General features: G+C 39.3%; 1 protein-coding gene across 4 annotated transcripts in view; it reads left to right on the forward strand.

Annotated features, from left to right (window-relative positions):
• Window positions 1–17,287, forward strand: part of Enox1 (ecto-NOX disulfide-thiol exchanger 1) — a 560,595-nt gene that overhangs the window by 266,224 nt on the left and 277,084 nt on the right. For all 4 annotated transcript variants that reach the window (XM_036199546.1, XM_036199549.1, XM_036199548.1 and 1 more), the window contains one exon: window positions 15,249–15,390. The gene's annotated coding sequence lies outside the window, so the exon portion shown is untranslated. The remainder of the gene's footprint in view (window positions 1–15,248; window positions 15,391–17,287) is intronic.

The following is a 17,287-nucleotide window of genomic DNA, read 5'->3' on the forward strand; positions in this document are numbered from 1 at the left end:
AAGTCTCAGTCTGTGGATTCTCAGGGCATAGTCTAGCCATATCATTTACCCTTCTTTCAGTGTCTTCCAGTTTCTCTTTACGTTATGAAGGGAAACGTAATTCACACAATATTTTTATCTTTATATTGAGATTTAAATGTTCTATCTATAGATATATTCTAAAGATTAACTTATAAATAAATTACTACTGTGTTGTCCTGTTGTACCAAGCCTTTTATCATTGTGTGACAATCTTTATCTCTTGCAAATTATTTTTAACCTTTACTAACCTTTACTGATAAAGAGGCTGTCCACCTCTGCTCATCCCAACTGTTATTTCCCTGGACCATTTATACTTTCAGCCTGTGTCAGTGAACTTAAGTATTTCTGTTGGGGATATAGTTGGATTGTGCTGTGTGTTTGTTATGTGTATTCAGCTTCTGCATATTTTATTGGGGAATCAAATCCTTTTATATCTAAAGTAATAATTGCTATTACTTATTACTAACTAAAGAGTGATTGCTGTTTTGCTGTTTCAGCTTGCTATAGTCCTCTCTTCCCGTTTTGCTATCTTCCTTTGTTGAGTTTTTATTGTTATATACTTCAGTCTTCCATACTTTCTTCTCTTTATAATTAACCCAAGGGTTTGCATAAAACCTTATGAGAGTCTGTTTTATGATAATTATTTCATTTTCAGTCACATATTAAAAATTATGCTTTTATTAGGCACATGTACTTGGCTATTAATATCTAAATTTCTTTTTTGGTTTTGTTTTGTTTGTTTTTTCAAGACAGGATTTCTCTGTGTAGCTTTGGAGCCTGGCCTTGAACTCACAGAGATCCGCTTGCCTCTGCCTCCCAAGTGCTGGGATTGAAGGTGTGTGCCACCACCACCCTACCTAAATTTACTTTTTGTATTGGACATCCAATATTCTTCATCTTTTAAGTTGACACAGTAGTATTAGTGTTGTTAATGACTTATGTGCCACCATCTCAGTCTATATTACGTTGTACTCGTCTGTGTTTTCATTTATCAGTAAAAGGGATGCTTTCATATTCTTTGATGTTATGATTTGCTTCAAGATCTCCCTTTACAGCTCCTTCTAAGGGAGGTCTGGTGTTGACAAATCCCTTTCTTTATATTTGCCTTGAAATGTTTTTCTCTCATTCAATTCTAAAGGGTTTTTTCAAGGATGGTATTCCTTGGTGAAAGGTTTTTCTTTTTCTTTTCATTAATCATACTGAATCTATCATCTTATTAGTACATTCTTATGTGATGAGTTGATTTTCTGTTTCTTCTTTGATAATTCTTTGCTTGACTTTTGACAGTTTAATTCCTTTTATGCTGTGTTTTATGAATGTGAATATTCCTTTATATGTCTAAATTTGAATGTTTTCAACCATTTTTAAGCTTTCTATCTTATTTTCTCTGTTTTGAGTTTTCTATAGTACATGTCCATTCCCCTGATAATGCCTCATAACTGAACAACTTCAGCTGATGTGTCTGCAAATGTATTTATTCTTCAGCTTGATTTAACTATTGTTAAGGCCCCCTATTAAACTTTTTAAGTTCATTCGTGATAATTGAGGTGTTGACTCTTACTGTTGTTGAATTTTTAATTTTGTGCATTTATTGTTTCTCTGATGTTATTTAGCCATTCTCTGTAGTTCACTAAAGTTCTCTAAGATGATTACCTTCGATTCCTTGCCCAGAGGTCCTAAATCTCCATTTCTTTAGGGTTGGCTGCTGATATTTTGTTCCTTGGGTGCTGTGATGCTTCATTTTATCTGTCAACTTGACGTAATCTAAAAACACTCTGGAAGTGTAGGTGAGAGGTTGTCTAGATTGGGTCGCCCTGCGGGCGATTGTTTTGAGCTGGGAAGTCCTGCCCACTGTGGGTGGCACCACTCTCTAGGCAGTGGATCTTGGAGTGTGTAAGAGTGGACAGAGTGAGCTGTGGACTAGAATGCATTGTTGATGCTTTCCTCTGTGTCAACCTGTGACCAGTTTCTCTCATGCTCTTCTTCTGTGACCCCTGTTAAGACAGCCTAATTTCCAGGTAAATTCTTTCTCCCCTAAGGTACTTTTGTCAGGGTATTTCGTCACAGCATTAGAAACAGAATTAAGACAGATACTTTGTAGCCTCATGTTGCTGTCTGTGGATCTGAAGCTGGCGCCTCCTTCTAGACTAGCAGTTTGTGGGAAACCCTTGGATGATCAGCTCAGCAAGGAGTTCTGGGCTGGCCAGTTAGTGTGGTCTGCCTGTTGGCTGGTTGATGGCAATCTATGAAGTTCCTGTGGCCTGTTGAGGCTGATGCTTGGGTTTCATGTGTGAATATTAATCTTCATTTATAAACACCCAGGCAGCCTGTATGGTTTTAGAAATAATTGTGTCTATTAGTGGTAATGATACTGCTTGTGCCCAGTCATGCTGTCCTTACCAAAACTAAAAGCTGAACACAATAGAATTATTACAGTCAATTGTTACTCTATCAACATTACCATGTACCACAAGTATCATATTTATTTAATCTTTCATCAATAGGTGGCAGTTTAATAGTTTTTCTTTTACTTTCAGAAATTTGACAGGTTTGGAGATTAACAGGCAAATGCAGTCACTGTTAGTCTGAGGGTTCCTGGGAAGCCTGCTACAGAACTGAAGTTCACTCTTGCTCATCTCAGCAGTATCTGACACATTGCTAGCTGTGTGACTCAAGAGCTGTTGTGACGTGTGACCACTGTTTGAGGTAGCATCTGCTGTCCCTCTCTAGTCTCTCTACAGGTCCTAGTTGGCTTTTCTGTACCATGTTTATTCCAGACAAGCAGCCAAGTCTAGTATGCAATCCAGTGAAGTTCTGCCTCCTAGATTAAAGATGTTAAAGAGCCCTTAGGCTTGTGTTAAAGGTAGAGGTCATGGTTATGAAATAGTGTAGGGGGTTGCTTTCATGTTGTTGAATGATATTGTTTCTGGCTAAATGTTTATCACATTTATTGTTCATCATTTGACTTCATCTGTTGTGGTTGCTATAGATTTCTAATTACTATTTTCATCATTCCTTTTACTTTTGAATTATACTCTTATTTCCTGTATATGAGTGTTTTGCCTGCATGTAGGTGAAGTTCACTGCATGGGTGCCTAGTGCCAGTGGAGGCCAGAAGAGGGTTCTGGATCTCCTGGAACTAGAGCGAGTGACACTTTTACATTACCATGTGAGTGTTGGGACCTAAACCAAGGTCCTTAGCAGAGCAGCAAGTGCTCTTATCTTTTAAAAAAAAATGTAAAATGCTCTTATTGTTTAAAAAATTTAGAATTTTCCAATAAAGACACTTGTCCCTTTTTTGCTGTCTGTCTGTCTATCCATCTGTCCATTCATCTGTTTATCCATCTGTCCATCCAACTATCCATCCTTCCATTCGTCTATCCATCCATCCCACCCTCCCACTCACCCACCCATCCACCCATCCGTCAATCCCTCCACTCAACCATCTATCTATCTGCCTGTCTACTTATCTAGTCATTTTCCTGCATGACTTTAGACATCATTTAGTTATATGCTCTCATAGTATTGCCATTTGGAATCTCAAATTGTTCCAGTTTGGCCACTGGAAGATCCTTGAGCTTGGCTCCTGTGACTTTTGATAAACTCAACCCTAGTTTTTATTGTTTATATTTTTAACACTTCTATGCTTCCTTTCACTGTAGGTTTCCTCAAGCTAATCCATAATTGATGTTACTAATCCATAATTAATGTTAAACTAACCCGCAGAGTAGGCTAATCAATAATCCCATAAATATTTATTGAGTGTTAAAAGACTATGTTCGATGCAATGGAGAACAATGAAGGTTAGGATATAATTTCTGCCTTCCAAGATCCTGTTAGGCCTTTTGCAAAGATAAAATAAACTAAGGGAAGATAATGAAAAATACATGGTAGAAAAAGATTAAGCCATGAAGGCTAGAGTTCTCAGTAAAGGAAAAAGCAATATATGACTTAGTAACCAAAGAAAGAGGCCCAGAAAAATGGTGTTTGGTCAAATGAAATGGCAGTGAGCAGACAATGGGGAGATTATTAGTACTACATGTAGCAAGCTGCTAAAGAAGGAAAAACATCTTTGATACAGTAGACAAATTTCTTTTTTAGTAAGATAAAATTAACCAAAATTCATAAAAGAAGCAGAAAATGAGCCGGGTGGTGGTGGCGCACGCCTTGAATCCCAGCACTTGGGAGGCAGAGGCAGGCGGATCTGTGAGTTTAAGGCCAACCTGGTCTCCAAAGCGAGTTCCAGGAGAGGCGCAAAGCTACGCAGAGAAACCCTGTCTCGAAAAAAACAAAAAAAAAAAAAAAAAAGAAGCAGAAAATGAGAATAACTCTATATTTTAAAAATAAGTAGAATTAGTAAGGGATATTATTCTAAAAAGAGGATTCCTGTACAGATGCTGGTGAAATTCTCCTAGCATTTATGAAATAAATTATACTAATTTTAAGCAAATTCAGATGTAAGTAGAGGTAGTACTTTTAAGACTTTTAAAAAAATAAACTATGTATTCAGAGTATAGAACTAGGGAACATAAACTACAAGAACATTTCTAGGATGTGAAGAATTAACATAGGCATATGCTAATTAAATGCAATATACTTTTAGACACCATAACCGCCACACAGTCCTGTTTGTGCTATAACAAAAATCACACATTGATATTCCTTGTGATTACAGATGCAAAGCTGTTCCAGCACAGAGCTCTAACTCCCAGTCACTATAGTGACATAAAAAAGAATGAAGCACCACGATCAGTTTAATTTATCTCAAGTATAGTAGCATGCTTTAATATTTGAATATTAATAATGAATACTAAATATTAATTTGTACTGGTGTGATGAAGTATATGAATCATCTGATTATTATAAGTAGACTCAATGACAGGACTCTTAAATTTTAATACATAATTATGATTAACTTTCTAAAAGCAAAAGAGATCTTCCTTAGTCTTACTAAAAGAAGTCAGTGAAAAACATGTAAGTAATAATAATGACATACTTTCTTTCAAAATCAGTAAAAGGCAAAGGTCCTACTCTATTTTTAATTAGCACTGTATTAGAGGTCTGAGCCTGTGTAATAAGGCAAGTAAAAGAAATAAAAAAGCATACTTATTTTTGTGGAAAAGGTATACAAATTTACATATGACATTACCAGAAATCCAAAAAAAAAAATTCACTTGAGCTGGGAAATTTTGTTGAACATAGCAAGGTCTCTGGATTCAGGATCATTATAAAACATTCTATCTGTGCACACTCAAAAATTATAAAGTAAAATTACAAGTCATACCACTAATATACTTGATATTATGTTTAAAAAGTACAAAACAAACTGAAATCACTTTTAAATGTATGAAAAATTTAAGAAGGCAAATAATTAATCATATTGTACAGTGAAGACTCTGTTTTAACAAGTTGATTTTTCAAAAAAAAAAATATGATGCAATTATTGAATACAATCCCCAACATTTTATGTGGCAATTAATAAACTTGGCCCTGAAATTTATATAAAAATACAAAGACTTGGTAAGTTTAAGCCACTTTAAAAAATATATAATAATACCAGAGGGACTAACACTCAAATGAATCAGTAGAAGGAAATAGATTATCAGGAAATAGACCAATTTGTACAGTCAACTGATTTTTAACAAAGGCTACAAATGTAGTTTTCTGGGTTAAAGAAAGAAACAAAGTTTGTTACTATCCTTCATTTATTGAAACAAAGGAAATAACACCCTACTCCATATAAAAAATAACTCCAGGTTTGTAATAAACCTTTACATCAAAGTAAAACTACAAACTTTCAAAAATTAATAGAATATCTTAGAATGACAGTAATTATTTATGAGGATACAATAGATGAGAAAAACAATAAATTAAATTTAACAAATATGCAAAGTTCCTCATTGAAAAGATTGTTCATGGTCCAGACACAAAGTGGAAACTTAATTTGTTGTACATTAATGAGAGAAAGAAATCCAATAAAAATGTATAAATAATCTTTACATTTCAATTAAAAATAAAGAAAGAAGCTAGGTTTGGTGGTCTGAGCCTGTCTTACTAGCTGCTTGGAAACTCCTGAGGCAGGAGCATCGTGAGTTCAACACTGAGCTGCAGAAAAAAGTTAAAGGCTGGCCTGGGTAACTTAGTGAGACCGTGTCTCAAAATTAAACAACAACAACAACAACAACAAAAACAAAGGCTAGAGGAACCTGTGAGTGAGAAAGGCCTTGGGTTCAGTTCCTAACACCACAAAAGAACTTTTAAGAATGCAAAGAAAACCTTTTAGTCAATGTGAAAATTACTTAAGCAGATCATTCATAAAAGAAGATGTAAGGAAATTCAATAAATATTTCAAAATGTAGTAATAATATTATTAGTCAACAGGGAACTGTAAATTCAAGTAGGGGCTCACTTTCTTCAGGATCATTAAAACTAAAAGAACCAGACACTAAATGTCGATGATGTCCTAATACTTTTCTCCATGCTAGTAAGGGTATGAAATATTATAGCACTTCTTAATAATTTTCTAGTTCTTTATGGACTTAAACATGAACTTTCAGCATGGCTGAGCGTTCTGATACCTAATTATTTATTTAAACTTAGATGAAAACATACATAGTCCTTTTTTTTTGTTTGTTTGTTTGTTTTTGAGACAAGGTTTCTCTGTGTAGTTTTGGTGCCTGTCCTGGATCTCACTCTGTAGACCAGGCTGGCCTCGAACTCACAGAGATCCGCCTGGCTCTGCCTCCCGAGTGCTGGGATTAAAGGCACGCGCCACCACCACCTGGCCATGGTCCTTTACTTAGTCACTGCTCTATTTCTGTGAAGAGACACCATGACTAAGACAGTTAATAAAAGAAAGCGTTTACTTTGGGGCTTGCTTACAGTTTCAGAGGGTGAATCATGATCATGGTAGGAAGCATGACAGCAGGTAGGCAGGCATGGGCCTGGAAGAGGAGCTGAGAACTACATACTGATCCACAGGCTGGAAAGAGGTGGTGGGGAGAAGGAGAGGGAGAGGGGGGTGCTGGGCCTGACATGGCTTTTTAAAACCTCAAAAGCCCACCCGCAGTGACATACCTCTTCCAACAAGGCCATATCCCCTCATCCTTCCCAAACAGTTTCATTAACCGGTGACTAAGCACTCAAATATATGAGCCTATGGACCATTCTCATTCAGACCTCCACAGTCCTGTTTAAAAATATAAAGCCCTGAAATTGGAGAGATGAATCAGCAATTAAGAATCCTGACTGCTCTTCCAGAGACCCCTGGTTCAATTCCCAGCACTAAGAAGGAAGCACACACTGTCTATGACTCCAGTCTCGGTGGATCTGACACCCTCTTTTTACCTCCTCAGGTACTGCATACATGTGATGCACAGACATGCATAAAGACAAAATATTCACATACAAATGAAAGAAAAATATAACTTCTTAAATAAGAATGTTCATAGCCACTTTTTTATAATAGCCAAATAAAAGTAGAAACGGACAAAAGAATGTGAAAGAAATTATGATAAGTTCATCCAGTGCACTACTGTACATATACAGTGGAAGGGGACCATCAGAAATGAGGGAGATGCTTTTTGTCATGGCTCCCTGAATGTTACTTGGGGTTGTACACTTGACAGGAATTTTGAACTGTGTGCTTAGGATAGTGTGTTGGACTGTGTATCATTTACACACCAGTTAAATTGCTGGTGTGGTCATTGAGATTCTTGACTCATTGGAGAAGTACTTATCAAACCTTGGGTTTTCAGTGTTCCTATGTCAGCATAGCCTAGCACCCAATCACTCTTGCCTTCCTTTGCCCGGGAATTTAGACACACCCAGAATCTGCTCCTCACATTTTGTCTGCGTTCCTAACCACCTCCCCATACCTCCACTCAAAACGCTGCTGTGCTTTTGAGCTATTTCTCTGTTCTCATTTTCAGTTCACCTAGCTGTTGAAATTTATTCTCTGCATTGTTCTGTTTCTCACCCCTCCCCCGTATATTCCTACTGCTGTTTCTTAATTCCCTCCAGAGTCTCCTCCTGATTATTCACAATATTGATGGTACGTTTGTCTCCACATCCTAGTCACAATCTGTCTGACAGGAAGTGCTTCTCATTTATCCCAGGCCACTCGACAAAATTTTCAACTTTGTTATGCTAGAATTTATATTAATCATGTTCTCCAATTGCAAAAATAAAAATGTTCCCACTCCAGTCTCCAGAGTGATTGCCTAATATCTGTTTCTTTGCCAATCAGATGGAACCTTTGTACCATCTGACAATTTTGTCACCTGTTTGTATCCTTCTTAAGGAGATTTGAATTTGTGTATGAAGTTAATTTGGAAAATTGTCCTTTTTTAGGTTATGTGAAGATGATGCTAGTAAAGTTTTATCACTTACTCAGTTTTTTTTTTTTTAATTTAACTAAACAGATACATACTGAGCACCTAGTCCATGCCTTGGACTGCACCGAGAGCCATAGATGATTTTGTGACCATCATGCATGTATTCTCTGTTTGAAAAGAGCGTGAAGCCTACCACATTAGAAAGTTAAGAAGTAGATATAGTTCAGCATATTGATCTCCTCTCTCCCTCTCCCTCTCCCTCTCCTTCTCTCTCTCTGTCTCTCTCTGTCTCTCTGTCTCTGTCTCTCTCTCTCTGTCTCTGTGTCTCTCTCTCTCTCTCTCTCTCTCTCTGTGTGTGTGTGTGTGTGTGTGTGTGTGTTACAAATTTTAATGTGCTTGTGGTCTTGTGGTCAATATAGAAAATTTTGACTACTGTGAATTGCTGCAGGGTATCATTTTTGACTAGATTATAGGTTATATAGGTAGCTGGTAAAAATGTTAGTTTAATGTCCCAATAGGCATTGAACTTTTCCCTCTTATACTGAAAGAAAAAAATCTAGTTTGTTTGACATTTAATTAGAATGTTTAGACTGGTGCAGGTGCTGTGAAGATGTTCCTAGCAAAGCATAGTGTTAGAGTTAGCAAGCTGAGAAGAGGTCTTCCCCAGTTTGGGTAGATGGCATCCTAGCACTGGGGCCCAGATGGAATAAGAATGCAGTAAAATGGCCAATTCCTGCTCTCTTCCTTGGATCTATGATACCCTTCCTTTCTGTACATGGATCTTAGAGCATCCATGTGCTATAGGAATCATATCATGGCCTCACAGTCTCTGATCATGGATCTGGGGTTGCAAGTTACACCATCCCCTGGTTCTAAGAATTCCAACTTGAATTGAGCCACATTTGAATTTCCTTGATTATCCAACCTATTTCTCAGTCTAAGCTGTTTCCCTAATAATCTCAACTCTAAGAGTGTCTGTATAGAAAGATGGAGAGCCTGTCAGTCTGTCTCACTGGAAGACCTTGTCAAAAACAGTAAGGCTCCTCCACAAAAACAGAACAAATAGCATTTGTGTGTGTGTGTGTGTGTGTGTGTGTGTGTGTGTGTGTGTGTGTGTGTGTGTGTATACACATGCATACACACGTATACACCTAATTTCACACATGTGCACATACATATAAGTAAAGTCAAAGATTTATTTTGAAGCTTTAGCTCATGTGGTCTGGGAGACTAGCAAGTCCAAAATCTGTTTGGTAGGCCAGCAAGTTGGAACTCCAGGGAAGAGTTAGTATTGTAGATTGAGTCTGGGAGAAAATGATGTCTTCTTCATGGGATCTCAGGCTGTTTTCTCTGTAGGGCTTTCTACATTATGGAATACAAAGTCCTTATTCAGTATCTACTGACTACAACATTATTTTCATTAAAAAAAAATACATATATAGTATCTAGAGAGATGTTGAACCACATACCTGAGGACTAAGGCCCATATAATTACCACACAAATCTGGCCATGGCTTGGCTCAGACTCCTAGCTCCTAGTTCTCACAAAGCTTTAATCAAGCTTTTGATTGCCAGGGCCATAGTCTTCTCTACTGAGTAAGCTGGCTATTGGCTTAGAAACTTACCTTAATTCTTCTCCATAAGATCATTCACAACATGGCAGTCAAGATCAGCGGAGCTAGAGTGATGTCACTTCTCATCACTTTTCTCATATTCTAATTCTGAGGTAGCCACGAGGCCTACCTAGCCTATAGTCACAATTGTGGTGAGACACCCAAGGGTGTAAATACAAGTATAGAACCATGCAAACAGTCAGTGCTAGTCCTGGACCTGCTGTGTGACCCACTTTAAGTTCCTAGACAGAGGGAAGGGAAGAGTCTTTTCCTAGTACAAATAACCAGTGTGCACTTGTGCTTGGTTTGGAGCACGGGCACAACACTAGAAGGAACTGGAATTACATGTCTCATGGGAAAGTCATTAGAATTAATGGTCTGGAGCAGTCTCAACTTGCGGATTGCGACCTCTTTGGGGGTCACACATCAGGTATCCTGCTTATCTGATATTTACATTATGATTCATAACAGTAGCAAAATTACAGTTATGAAGTAGCAATGAAATAAATTTATGGTTGAGGTCACCACAGCATGAACTATATTAAAGGGTTGCAGCATTAGGAAGGTTGAGAAGCCCTGATCTGAAGTGAGTTAGCTGTCTTGATTGGAAATTCTAAAGTAAAGACAAAGTAAAGAGCAGACTTTTTGCTCCTTCACTTACAGTCAATTTTGGATTGGCATTAAACATTTAATTAAATATTTAACATGAAAAAGGCAAGAGAAAAGATCATCAAAGCTTACTTATGAGTCAGAAATCAAAAGCCTCACGTCTACCTTTGGAAACTTACATAATACTTTCATCTCAGTCTGTAAAGTAAAACCGTAAGAGAAATCCTCTGATTTGTTATTGCTGCTGTCTGTTGAACAATACACTGCCAATGCAGAGATCCATAGGAACCAGGCAATAACCTCACTGAGAAAGAGAGTAGGGGATGGTGGGGAGTATGAGGCTGGAGAATACAGGCCTCTGTTTGCCCTCCTGCCTCAGCCCTTACCAGCCTTTGACATGAAGAAATCCATCCCATTGTTACCAGATCTTCTTTGTCCATTTTTTAAAATGTCCATTACCCCAAGTGCTCTTCTGACTGGATAATTCTAATGGCACCTTCCACGGCTGTGTGCTCTAGACACCTGAAGACTCATTAGCAGGTCTCTCCTAGGTGCAGTATTTTACCCCTTCAGAGAAGACTGTACGGACCCAGGTAGGGGCCTTCCATTAAGGAGGACTGTGAACTATCTGCCAGGTAGATCAGGTGCACCTGGAAGAAGAAGAGAAGCTGGGGAGTCCATGCTACCTGTGCCAGCTGACTCCAGGGTTGGGGGTGCACTGACCTGTAGCTAGTAGACTGCTTCCAGTAGATCCAGAGATGTGCCTCCAAGTACTCTCTCCTGAGGTTGGAGATGATAGAGGAGCGCACATTTCCAACAAGGAGCTTAGGTCTGATCCTTGAGAAAATAGGATGCCCTTGTGGGCTCTTGAGTAGTGGAATGTACATAATTAGAACAGCACTAAAAGTTATTTATGCATTCATTTACATTTGCATATGTATCACCATGTATGTGAGAGGATAACGAATTATTTGGCGTTTGTCAAGATGACTGCAAAGAGGGAAGCCTTGCTGAGCAGCTATGGTGATCTGTAGAGAATGATGTCATGTTTAGAAGGGGAGGAAAGAAGGGGGAAGATTGAGATGGGCAAGAAGTATCCATGGCTCCGGCCATTTTGTAAATGCCGTCTTCTTCCATTTTAGAGATTGTGACAAAGTAACATAGACTAAGATTTGTACAGTAAAGGGATTTCTTTGCTCCCAAGAGGATGTTATGTCTTTGACTGTAGAAAATTGAGCTTCCTGCATGCAGAATGAGGCATCTTCTAGAAGGGCCCTAACCCAGTTCATAAGAATGGAGGAAGAAGGCCTTCAAGGCTCAGTCACATCTTAAAGTCATCACCTCTAACTGATGTCACGTTGGCAAGAGGCACAGGTAAAGCACAGCTCGGTCCTTGGCAAAGGTCTCAGGTGTAGGAGGCAGAGAAGGTGAGAGAATTGAAGCCACTCCATGCTTTTTGTTCTTCTGCTCAGTACAGTCTTGTGTGAGTCTGGTATGGACAGGGCAGTGTGGCTGGGTGAATGCTTGCAAGTGCATATGTTCAGTGGGATTGTGTTTTAAATGTAGAAACAATAAGATTCTTGATAGGGTGCTTTTGAACTCCAGAATATACAAGGATTAGGAATATCTGTTACTGCAACAAGACGAATGATTTTTAAATGAACTTAAATTTATCTTTAAATGAATGATACAAAACCAAATAGAGGGCTTGGAGATTTAGCTCAATGATGGAGCACTTGCCTAGCAAGCACAAGGTCCTGGGTTCGGTCCTCAGCTCCAGAAAAAAAAAAAAAAAACCATAAAACAAAAACAACCAAATAGAGTCTCAGTTTCCCTTGCTTCTGGTGAGTCACAGCCACCGTCATCCTGCTCGGTGATTGTTAAAATAGAGCACATTTCATTCTGCTTCCCAGAGTAAAGGGGCGTGTGGGTTCTCTCCACAGTGACAAGCATGTATTCGAGAACAATACCTATTAAAGGTCACATTGACGATCTGAGTCAGAAGCCCTATGATTTAAATTTGAGCCTAAGTTTAAAAATGGCATGTCTAGAGCATGCCAGTTTCCATTAAGAACCACGGTGTCATTTTGAATTACTGCCAAGCTGAGCAGGACCTGCAGGATATTGTATCTCTTAGCAGAAGGCGTGCATGTCCTCCTTGGCTCCTTTCTCTCTCTCTGTTGTGGTGAAGAAAATGATGTCAGACTTCATGGGCCTGCTTTCTTGTAAAGTCCCCAATTTTCCAGTAACATCTGAGATGGAGAACTTTATCATGTCTGGTTCATACCGCTCATCATGAATGTTGCTTTCCTTGCTGAACCTTCTTGGGTCCCCTTCTCCCTGACAGAGGGAACCTCAAGCCCTCTGAGGTCACCGAGCATATGCACCCCCTCCCTCAGTGGTGTCACTAGACTCTCCAAGCACAGTGCCACCACCTCAGTCAGCTCCCCCTCACCACCGTGAGGATCTTGCTTCATACTTAGGGAAGGTTGTGTAGGAGAAATGATGTGACCGAGTTTGAGTCCCATGCACAAAGTCACACAGAATGATGAAACAGGAACTCTCCAGAAAAGTCGAATTCCACATCTCATTCTTACTAGTACTAACTTCTTAACTAGTTATGTTCCGATGTGAGACAGTAAGTTTCAAGGGAGCAGAGGAAGGTCAGTCATACTGTTTCCATATTTCCTGAATTTTATAACTTCTTAATTGACTCCTACATCTCCAGTGTGTAGTGGCTAAGTGAGTACGGTTGGGATTTTTGGTAAGCAGACACTCATGTTACTTTAAATTCGAATGCTAGATTGTGTTGGAATGGTAACAAAGAAAGGAAGAGGCAGTTAGCCCCTGTGGTCTGTTTCTTTTGCATTCCCATAACTTAGATTCTCTCTTCCCCCTCCCATTCTCTGTCAACCTCTTCTTTCATGCGAAGTTGAACTCACTCTGTGTGTCTCTGTCCTCTTTTCTTCCCCATGTACTAGCCCTCAACTTTCCAACCTTGAAAACACCACCAACCCTTTCTTCCTGTTCATTTATATGTGACTTATGTTTCATGGCCAAGTACAAAGTTAAAAGGTTTTCAAAGTTATCTGTGGCAATCTTAGCTCCTAGATCATTTTCCAGCCTTTCTGAGGTGCTTAACTAGTGCAGTGCAAATGAGGTAAAAGTTCCAAGACGTGGACAAAAGTACATGACATTGAAGACTTACACTCTGAGGGAAGATTTGACGTGTTCAGTTGCTGGGTGTTGTTCAGTGAGGATGAGGACAGCCGGCAGAGGGCAAACCGTGAGGCAGTGTTGCTTCCAGAACCATGATGTTCATTGACTGAAAACGGAAATGAAAACCCAGAAAGAGCCCTGTCACAGCTTACTGAGGCCCCTTCAGTCATTCAGGTGGACATAGCCACTTGCCTACTTCATTCAGGGCATCTTCAGAGGACGTAGACTCAATTCCCACCATGTCAAAAGAAGGAAACTGTGAGTCGTGTAGAGGGGCCCGTGGAAATGAAAAGTGTGCATTGCCATTATTGGCATAGCAGAGCACACAAACCGCACTGTCCCACCAGGGAGCTCCTTGGTTTCCAAGGAACTCTCTTTGTTTGCTTAGGAAAGAGAGTTGGAAGGGAAAACTGCATTGCTTAAGCCTGGTTGTCTGCTCTTCACAGGGCCCAATAGAGTAAGACAATATTTGATATAAACCTAAAGCAAATTAGGAAACACAATTTCATAATTAATTTAGTAATATTTGAACTTGATCTCTCTGGAGGTTATGTGTTTCTCATCAGTTGTGTTTATGAAATAGTTTTCTCAATCTCATAGGCTCCATCATGAAATGAGAGGCAGAGGCGGCCAGAAGCACTCTGGGTTTGAGTAGAAACAGGACTTAACCCTGAGCTCAGGAAGATGTGTGTCAGCTTTTCTCATTTAAGTGCAGGGTAGCCGTCCCCCAGGCCTGCCCTCCACATGAAGGCCCTGCCCAGATCGATGGCTGTAGACATTTGGAAAGTAGCCATGCTGCTCTGGCGCACACAGCCTGCCCACAGCCTGCCCACAGCTTTCCTGTCTGAGCCCAGTGACATGAGGGGAAGTGGAGAAGCAGGATTGTTTATAAAATATTCTTGACTGTTTGCAGTTTCTGAATCCAATGCTCAGAGTTCTATGTTTCACCTCTCCATTTATGAATAAAATGATTTGGGTACAAAATTAATAGAAATTAATAACGTCCCACTAGATTAGTTAGAGTTTCTATTGCTGTGAAGAGATACCATTACCATGGAAACTTTTATAAAGGAAAAACATTTAATTGGAGTTGGCTTACAGTTTCAGAGCTTTAGTCCATTATCACCGCAGTGTGACATGGGCTAGAGAAGGGCTAGCTGAGACTCCTACATCTTGACTTGCAGGCAACAGGAAGTGGTCTGAGACACTGGGCAGGGCTTGAGCATATATGAGATTGTAAAGCCCCCACAGTGACACACTTCCTCTAACAAGGCCACACCCACTCCAACAAAGCCACATCTCCTAATAGTGCCACTCCCTGTGAGCTTATGTGGGCCGATTGCATTCAAACTACCACATAATACTTTTAGAGCATGGAAACTGGGTAGGACTTGCAGTTGGTCCTGGTGCTGGAAACATTCTCTAACAGTGTGCTTTTCTTTGCTTCCAGAAACATTTGGAATGTCAGAGCTATACTGTCTTCTGTGGGACTTCCTTTGAGCAGCTTCCATAAAACACTTTTATGAATACATTGTTTCAATCAAGACCTGGAAGGACAGATATCCATCTTCTTCTCTGCAGGTCATCTTAAGGTTTGTTTTGTTTATTTCCATTTTTATTACCAGAGATATTGTTAATTTTGAGAGACTTTTCTAAAACATTCATTGATAATCCATTTCAATAAGAGCTCTGTAAGTAGATAATGCACAAATTATAAAGCTTTAATTTAACTGGGAGATAGACATAAATAACAGAAAATATGCTGTGGTACATCTCATTCCCATAATCTCATGTTCTGTATGATGCTTTGAAGATATTAGAGATAACATAGGTTCCACATTGGCTGTAAAGAAACTTTATTTCTAGGTTTACAAACCCTTAACTGAATAGATTCCATTAGTTTATATTAAGTGTGACCATATATCAGATTTTGCTAGATATTTTTAAGCAGCTAGTACTTACTCATAAAACGCACTTTGAAACATCAAAAATCAAAACTGCATTTGTCAGTATCAACTAGTGCTGTCACCTGGGCACCTTTAAATGTAGAATCTCAGTGGACCAAGTGTCCTCATTGTGTTCTACCAGGAAGTATTCACCTTAACGTTTCTTGAATGATAAAGAATGCTTGTGTCAGGGTGTGTGTGTGTGTGTGTGTGTGTGTGTGTGTGCGCGCACACACATGTATGTGTGTTCGCATTTTGACAAACTAGTGATACTTTGGCTCACTCAAGGCGCAGACTTGCTGGCAGGGTGCAGCTTTCATCTGGAAGTAGATAACTGAGATAGCACCAAGTAAAATACTTTTATTTTGAAGACACTGTCTGACAAAGACTATATTCGGTTCATGCGTCTTTCATACCTGGAGATAGCAGCAGAGTATACAGAGTAAGGCCTGGCACACAGAGTGGACAGGAACTAAATAAAGAGCAAGTGAGAAGGCACACACTGCCTCCCAGCCTGACACATCTTTTCCCCAAAGGCATTTATTTCATTTGGTGGGACTTCTATTCTGTCCAAGGTGACAAATGTTTTTTTCTCTAATAGACCTTTACTGTGTTTTACTTTTTTATTTCTTTTATGTCTACTGAGAAATCAGAGCAAATTTTACTGCAATCCTGGGCTAAATTCCAATCTTCCCATTTCAGAACCTCCATTGTAGGTCATCTTGATTAGCTTGCTTTGGAGGGCATGGCTATGGCTATTTATTAAGGGATGGGGGGTTGATGGGATGTTGTGCCCCATCTCCCACTCCACCTCCAATCTGTGATCTGGTAGCTTGCTGGATCCTGATGACTGTATTCGTAGAAACAGACACACTGGGAGGACACACCTGAATGCACCTTCTCATCTGCAAGCAAGAGTCTGGTTTTAACCCTTCATATCCAAAGATTTGGTTTCCTTTTATGAAACTGGGATTTCTTTTTAAAAATCATAGAAAATATAAAATCTACCCCTTAACAAAATTGTAAGTACATGGCGAACTTTGTGTATATTATGAACGTGTTCTTTGATAATTGTAGTAGTTTGTCTTCTTAATTTAAATTCTATACCTACTGAAAAGCAACTCTGCATATGCCTGGCGCCAGCCTCCACCCTCCTTCCATCTTCCATGAGTTTGACCGTGATTACTTGTCCTTCTGGGACAGACTTCTTTCACTTTGCAAAATTTCTTCATTTGTAATATCCTTCTCTGGGCATATGCTACATTGTAAAAAATTCATTTCCCATTGTGTCTGTGCATGTGCACATGGTGGGGAGTGGAGTGTGGGGACCATACGGTGAATATGGAGGTCAGAGGGCACCTTTGGGGAGTTGGTTCTCCCCTTTCACCTTTGTGTGGGCTTGAGGACTCAAACCGAACTCATCAAGGTTTGCCAGCTAAGCCATCTCACCGGCTCTCCTTTAAAAAACATTATCTGTTGATAGTTTGTGGATCTACATGTTAATTATTATAAATAATGTTTAATAACTAAGCCATGAAGATGT

The sequence above is a fragment of the Onychomys torridus genome, chromosome 9 (genome assembly GCF_903995425.1).
Source record: "Onychomys torridus chromosome 9, mOncTor1.1, whole genome shotgun sequence".
Lineage (NCBI taxonomy): Eukaryota > Metazoa > Chordata > Mammalia > Rodentia > Cricetidae > Onychomys > Onychomys torridus.